We start from the raw sequence: 8,090 nt of genomic DNA, 5'->3' as shown, positions 1-8,090 counted from the left end.
AACCTACAAAAAAACTACTCCTCTCTAGTCCACCTCGTGCTAGCTGAGAAGACATAGGCACGATTGTCCTTGCAGAGGGAGGTATGTAATGAGTCCAGACATCTTCACATGGATCAATCAAAAGCTGTTGGAAAAGTGGAAAGCTCTCCTCCCAAAAAACTATTGGATTCTTCTTTGCTCTACGTATTAGAGCTAATACTGAAGATTGCATCTGGAAACCACATGGAGAAAAACATGTATAGTATATTGACTTCAACTAGCAAGCATTATAGCATGAAAGATGGCAAAGATAGCATGCATAGGACTTATCCTTCCAAACATAGCATGCATAGGACCAACGAGGAGACATTTGTCAAAGACACTTTTATCATGGAATGCAAACATAGAATGCATGGAATGGTAGCTTACCTTAACACTTTTATCATGTTCTCTACAAAATCCATATGGAAACTTGTCATGAATGATCACACGTCTGACAACCTCCAAGCCCTGGACATATGCAAACCGTTCCATCCAACCAATACATTGTCCTACAAGCAATTAATTTTATTTAAAACTAGTAGAATGGAAACAAAAATGTGAAATGTCAATTGTGGTATTGTGCCTTACCTGCCAAAGGACATATGCATGCCAACCAACCACTATCAGACAAAGAAGCTGATGCAACTGCAAGCCCATGCCGCACATGGTCCTCGAGCAAGACATTCCAAGTAGGAGTGGATCCTCTCTCATCAAGTGGATAGCCAGATGGAAAATCGAGCAATATAAAATCTGAAGCCCACTTCACCTTCTTACCCATCCTCTTGTAGTCCTGATCTCGACTAGCCACTGTAATAAAAAACTCATGCAAAATAGCATACTTATCATTTCTTTTAGAGTCAGCAAAGTCTTTGCCCATTGCAATGTAATCTCCAACTGTACAAGCAAACAAAGGTGTGATGCCACGGGCCAAGGAAATGTCAGGTGACTGTGATCGATGGAACACGTATTGCTTCACAAGTCCCGAGATTGATTCTCCACCTATATGCAAAAGCAAATTAATTACAAAGTAAAACTAGTGTTAAAGGAACAACTACATATGCAAAACACAACAACACCCTTACCTGCACTCTCTATGTGATCCATTTCATGCCGCATAGGACTAGATGGTCCCTCATCTAGAAAGAGAACAATCATAAACTTATTAATGCAATGTCAAAACAAATTGAAGACAGCATCAACAAACAATCATATTGTATCTTCCTTACCTTTTTCTGGAGGATGTTCTTGTTTCTCTTTCTCTTTCTTATCTCTCCTTGAGCTTCCCTCCACTTTGTCCTTACTTGCTTCATTGGCTTTTTGTGAAGCATAAGTATTGTACAAGTCTCTTTCTCGCACCAGTACTTGTCCTTTAGGAAAATCTATCCACCAGGGACAATGTGCTAATTCCCATTGAGAGAGACGGTGCATGCCAGGTGGATACATGCATGCAGCATGACCAATCTCCACCCAACTCTTGCACAAATTTGGAATGTCAGAGATCCTTTTCTCTATTGCCAAGTGGGAGAGATATCTATCAACCAAGAAACACAAAAAAATTGGATGTCCCAAACCATCAAAAGGTCAAAAAATCAAGTGGAACAACCATCAATGATTGTGTAAGTACATGAATCAATAGCACAAAAATAGACAAATGAAAAATGAACCTTCGAATGAATTGACAACATACCTATAAACCACCCTATGGGCAGCCATGTCCAACTCAGATAGTCCATCTCCTTTTTTTCCACCCTTGCTCTCCATCTTTGTTTCCTTTGATCTTAGCACCACAAACATATGTTTTCTCCCCTCCAGTTTTATATCCTCCATGTATTGCTGCAATGTGTAATCCTTAGGGGTATCCAAAGGCATGCCCATTGTTGTGATTACCCTCAAATCTTCAAGCACTTTCAATGACTGTCTCTCCACCTTCTCCAAAAATATCTCTCTACTAATCCACCTAAACAGTAAAAGTTGACGCAATTTTATAATAAAAAAATAAGAGTCATGTTATTGGCAAGAAACAAACAAACACCATGAAAGATGATTTGTATTGGTAGAAGAAACACACCCTCTGTACTCAAGGTCGCCCACAGGCATGAAGTACATGTCTCGCATAGGTTTAGTGGCTTCTAACAAAGAAAGGAAAATATTTTTTTTTTCTAATCTCAAATCAGACTTTGCAATGAGTTGGAGCTTCTCCAATGTCACGCAAGAGTCCGCACCATCAAAGCGCAAGGCAAACAACTTTTCCAACCAAGCCTCTCCAAGACCAAGATCTATACAATTCAACACCTATCCAAAGATGACATGTCAGTCACTTAACTTCAAAATAAATGCAACAAAGTATAGAAAATTCAATTCACACCTTTCCCATCCTATCAGCAATTCTCTTTTGAATTATGGTACGCTGCTTTCCTTCTGCCTCTCCCCTTTGATCTAAAGGTAGCTTTGTAGATATTTTGTCCATTGCTTTTTTAAGCTCTGTATTGTACTCAACCTACATACATAAGTTCCAATTAGAGAAAGCAAAGGAGTGATAAAGAAGTAAGCATCAATACAAATGCAACATTCTACCTGGAAGACAAGCCTTGCCAGATAACCTCTTGTCAATGGAAACCATGGCTTCTTCCCTTTACTCTCTTGAGCCCTCCAATTCTCTATTGATTTGATCTCACTCAAAGACAATGTTTTCATAAACACCATAGAGTCACACTCACAAATGTTGTGTGCATTTATGAGTATGTCCCTTAGACTGGGTTTGATAATGGCATGTTCATTCATGCTAGAAAACAAACAATAAAGTACATAACCCAATCAATAAATGCAAAGTAGCATAAAATACAAATGTGGAGAAGATTCAAAGAGTCCATGTACTTACGAATTCATTCGTTGTAGCCCTGCCAAGAGAGCAATCTCACTAATTTTCCTTGGGTCAATTATTGTGCATACCACTCGTACATGTCTTTTCTTGTTTGTAGGAAAGATTTCCTTGATAACACTCATCCATGCAGTGGTCCTATGATTGCCCTCCCAAACAAATAACATCTTTTGCGACATAAAATGAAAGTCAGTGTTAGACATCACATCTTTCTCAAACTCCTCATCCACCTCTCTCCAGGTGGGAGACCAACTCTTCCTCATATCATCTGTCACAACTATCTCCCCTCCATCACTCTTGCAGACAGATACAATGAAAGACCCTTTCTCCGGGAGATAGCCCTCCACTTGAAATGTACTTTTGAGTGAAGATACATCATCACGAAGTCCTCTCACTCTTGCATTAGGTATCAACCTACACAAGGGAATGCGAGGACACTGGTTTGAATCAAGCATCCTACATTTGCCAATCACATCACCTCCTCCTTCCACCTGAACTTCACTATCATCCAACTCATCCTCCTCCACTCTTGGACCTTCATCTCTTTGAGTTGATGATACTTCAACCTCTAGACCCACCACACTTTCTTGCTCTTCGGTTCCACCTACTGATGATTCAACATTGTGATCTACTTTTGTTCCTCTTGTCACCTTTGTAGAATGTGCCACTTGAACTTTTCTGCCTTTTTTTCCTGTCATCCTGAAAAGACAAAAAACAAGGCATTTTTCCAATCATAGTTCTCAAAACCTTTTCAATAAAAACCAAAACTAAAAACAAGAAACAACATGTAACAACAGATAGAGTATAACCTATGGCAGGTTCAAAGGTCTTCTCAAATCTTTCCATATGCTCAAAAAAACATGAGAGCTTTTTCACATATATATATGATAAAGGGTTTGTTTATGAAAACATATGCAATACATATCACGAGGGCAAAGCCCCAAACAGATAATGAAGTGTGTACACCTCATAAGGAAAAAGCTTCAGACAAATATCTCAAACTGCTGACATGTATGAATGCAAAGGTGTGTAAACTCGCACTTATGAATAAATATCATTTTACATATCTAGACAAAAATACATGTATCTACCAATGCAATTGATTTCCAGTTTAGGGAACATTCACCCACTTGTGTCCTAAAAGAAAAAGTTTCATCTCCAATGCACATAGTATATCAACTTGCAGTGGTATCTATACACTTAGATATATGGAATTGCAGTGGCAAATATGCACTTCTATGCCTACCCCTTACCCTCATGAAAAGACACCTTGAGAAGCGAAAAAGGACAGCGCGTTAACGTGCTGTCCTTTTTGGCATCTCAAGCTGTCTCTGATGAACGCTTTTCAGCAAGGCTTTTCTACTCAATCCTCCATGTATCAATACTCACAAGAGGTTGCTTCGACTATTTCATCTTTTGTCTCCAAGTATGCTTTGGTATACAGGTCTTATGGTCTTTGGAATGCTATTGAACTCTTGGAGGGATAGGTCACATGGTCTTTTGATCGCTATGCAAGGAGGGGACTATTGGACTGCCCGAGAGACCAAAATAGGCAACGCGTTAACGCGCTGTCTCTTTTGGTCTCTCATGCAATTCTAGAGCATAAATAGGACTGTCTTCGAAATGCTACCTAGATGCCGATGGTCTACAAGGTTTTCTAAAAGTTTTCCTCTTATCTCTCTACACTTGAACATTGGACTTGCACTCGCTCATTTGTTTTGTGAACTTCTTTCATCCGTTCAAGAGTTGAATATCACTTGAATGCCTCACATGGGAGCGGGTCTTGGACTGCCTGGGGCAACAAAAGAGGCAGCGCGTTAACGCGCTGCCTCTTTTACTGCCCTTCACAGTCCAAGTTCCCCTCCCTTGCATGACTCTGGGTAACTCTAGCAACCACATACATGCCTCGTATATATGGTTTGTAGAATATGGGCACAAATTTTTGACGGCAAGTCTTATAAAATGAAATGAAACCTCGGGCTGCTACACAACCAAGTCAACAAAAAACCTGTGAACACCATCGAGTCCTAAGCAACAACCACCGAGCAATGCAAGCAAAATGGAGTAACGAAACAAAATGGAGCAAGAAAAAGTCGTGAAGAGCCCGAGGAGATAAAATCCGATGCCAAAATGCAGACTAATTAGACTATACAGAAAGGCGTACATCCCATAGCCTGGGGCAGCAAAAGAGGCAGCGCGTTAACGCGCTGCCTCTTTTGCTGCCCCAGGCTATGGTGTGTATGCCTTCCCACACTTCCCACAGTTCAAATGCTGTGGTGGCAGTTGGACTGCCTGGGGCAGCAAAAGAGGCAGCGCGTTAACTGGCAGTCCAACTGCCACCCCAGGCAGTCCAACTGCCACCACCTCCGAGATGTTCGTGCTGGAAGTGAAAACTCGGCATTGAATATAAGCGAGTTTTACGAATTGTTCGTGCTGGAAGTGAAAACTCGGCACACAAGCTAATATCCATCATAACGATGGGCATTACAATATAAGCCACCAGAGAAAGGGAGATGAAAGCGAGGCGCCGAAAGGAAAGAACGAAAGGAAAGAACAAATGCTGTGGTGGCAGTTGGACTGCCTGGGGCAGCAAAAGAGGCAGCGCGTTAACGCGCTGCCTCTTTTGCTGCCCCAGGCAGTCCAACTGCCACCACAGCACAAAAGAAGCTATCGTGCCACCACAGCACAAAAGAAGCTATCGGAACAGGAAACTGCTCTCACAATGTGAATCACGAATCAGAAGCTTGAGAGTTTCAGAGATCCTGTGTGAAGACAGTGGAAACGGTCAATGCAAAACGTAAGGAAGGAGCGGAGGCGACTCTCCGCAACGGAAAATGCAAGACAGTTATTATGGCGCTTCTCCGGTCACACCACTTGATGTATTTTCATCAACAACATCTAATGTCATACACTGATTAGCACAAAAATGTTTGGAAAACGTCGTCCTAATTCGACGAACCGTCTCAGAGAAGGACAGCTTTACCAATGAATCTGATCTGCCAACGAATCCATACAAACGTAGAAATCAGAGCTGTAAGAATCCTCGTAAAGATCTAGCTTGATTCGCCAAATGCGGCAGGGATTCGTCCACTCACATGCCAGCTTTCTTTAGATTTGCAGCTCTCGCTCTCTTCAAAGCAATTGGATAATAGTCGTTGAAGTTGTCAAGACCCACCACGCCATCGCCTCGATTCTTCAGGGCAAGAGATACGGAAGAGCCAACGAACCTTGCCGCTCCTGTCACCAACACTCCCCTGCATTGCATGACAGGCTAGTAAAAACGAAAGGCACGATTCGACATAAATTTCCTGCCTCGACATCTGTAACCAATAAAGAATGCAAGTGCCTGGAGGGATGGTGGTTTTCTTGCCTGCCGTGGTCGTCCAGGCAGCACCGAAGTTGGAAGGCCAGGTTCAAAAAACCAATGGAATCGAAATCTGAAAGAAGAAAAAGGAAAGAACCCGGAAAAGCTAGACGAAGAAGAGAGGGAAAAGGCAAACGATCGATACGTTTCGGTGTGACCGGGGAACCCGAAAACCCAACTATTCCCTATTCTCTTCGGCCTTAGAAGCACCTTCTAGCCAATCTAGCAAATCAAGAATCTAATCCGCTCCAAATGCTGTGTTAACGCGCTGCCTCTTTTGCTGCCCCAGGCAGTCCAACTGCCACCACAGCCAAGAGAGGGCAGGAAGGTAGAGCCACAAGAAAGAAGCTATGCGAGGTTATACGACAGGCGTCCAAAGCTAGAGCTACAAGCAAGAAGAAAACGAAAGCCCAGAGCTAGAGCTACACGAAAGATGATTGTCCACCATGAAGAGAAAGTTTGTTCCGAAACGTGCATAGCAAAAGACATTGAGAGCAAGGTAATTAGAGACCGTCGTAAAGTACCCGTAGTAGGAGATCATGAGCAGCCAGATTTGGAGGCTTTTGGAGCAACAAGATACGCGAAAGACTAGAGACAGGCAGCCAAAAAACTGGCCACGAGCAGGAAAGCAGAGGAGTAGCAGGGAAGGCCGAGAGGAAGACGAGGAAGGAAAGGAAGGAAGACGAGAGGAAGACGAGGAAGACGAGAGGGGTAAGGAAGGAAGCTGAGGCGGCGAGCCGAGGGGGTGAGGAAGGGTAATCTCGTAGCAAAGGGTAATGGCCGTAAGAAGTTATCGTAAGATGAATGGCATTTTTTAAGAAAGTAGAAGATAACGACGGAAGCGAAGGTTCTACAAGTTCTAGTCGGTTACCATCAGTTCTACGAGGAACGTCGAAGAAAATCAGAAACGTCGAAGAAAAGAGCTCTTGGACGCTTTGAATGGCCTGAACGAAAATATTGTCGCAGGGATCGCATTCTCCCGCGCCGTCTGCCACCCGATCATCGAGCAACGCGCCATTGCAGCAAAGCTCGGAGCTAGCTTGGAAGCGATGGAAGGCAGACTTTGCGAACTGCATGTGCGTTCTCCTCGTCGAAGCTAGCAAGCTCGAGCTGGCCAATGCTGCGAGGCGTCGAGCGAGGGGGATCCGTTCTCGGAGCACGAAGCTCTCCATAGTGCGGTGTCTGCCATGAGAGGGGGGCGGGGAATGGGACGAGCGCTGTGAGCGGAAGCGGAAGGATCAAATGGTCGACGTGAAGGGATTCATTCTAGACACGCCGACTCCCCTACTATCTATGATATTATCTATTGAGACGCAGAGCTCTCATGTCAATCATACCTCCCATAGTAGGATGCCTTTTCACGAGTCAAGCATGTCGTTAGATGTTAGATGTTAGTTACGCAGTGAACTAAGGTGAGGACAGTAGAGGGGTTTGAGGATTGAACGTGACCTCCAGAGCAAGGAATACGTAGCTCTAGTCTTCCAAAAGAAAAATGCTTTCGGTTATTATCACACTAGAGCACCGTAGCTTTTTTCAAAGGTGAAGGGGAAGCGAGTTCCTTCCAGGCATTCAGTAAGCCCAAAGAATCCCGTATCGGCCTTTCGCTTTGCAACTGTAGGAACTATGCACGTCCCTGTAAGACCTCTTGCATAAGGTCCGCGTCCCCCGTGGAACGTCCAAACGGGAGGAAGGCTTTCTGAGTCCATGCCGTAACGCCCTACCTTTCCCATCGGTTGGGGGAGCTCTTCGTGACAACGTCCTTCCCGGGCGACGAAAGCTCGGGAGAGTTGGAGCAAGCGGCGGGAAGGGAAGAAGCTCTCGGTGTAG

The 8,090-nt window shown here is 43.7% G+C and overlaps 1 long non-coding RNA gene across 1 annotated transcript; it reads right to left on the bottom strand.

Annotated features, from left to right (window-relative positions):
* Window positions 1-2,294: 2,294 nt before the first annotated feature.
* On the bottom strand, window positions 2,295-3,185 carry LOC147904955 (uncharacterized). Its single transcript, XR_015542388.1, has 3 exons — window positions 2,900-3,185; window positions 2,387-2,518; window positions 2,295-2,313 (listed from the first exon to the last, which is right to left on the bottom strand). It is a non-coding gene; the product is annotated as an uncharacterized LOC147904955 (long non-coding RNA).
* Window positions 3,186-8,090: the final 4,905 nt, after the last annotated feature.

Source organism: Dipteris shenzhenensis, chromosome 2 (genome assembly GCF_047967505.1).
Source record: "Dipteris shenzhenensis isolate YYH24624 ecotype China chromosome 2, Dip_SZ_1.0, whole genome shotgun sequence".
Lineage (NCBI taxonomy): Eukaryota > Viridiplantae > Streptophyta > Polypodiopsida > Gleicheniales > Dipteridaceae > Dipteris > Dipteris shenzhenensis.
The sequence above is the reverse complement of the archived record's forward strand: the minus strand, read 5'-3'. Positions and strand labels throughout refer to the sequence as shown.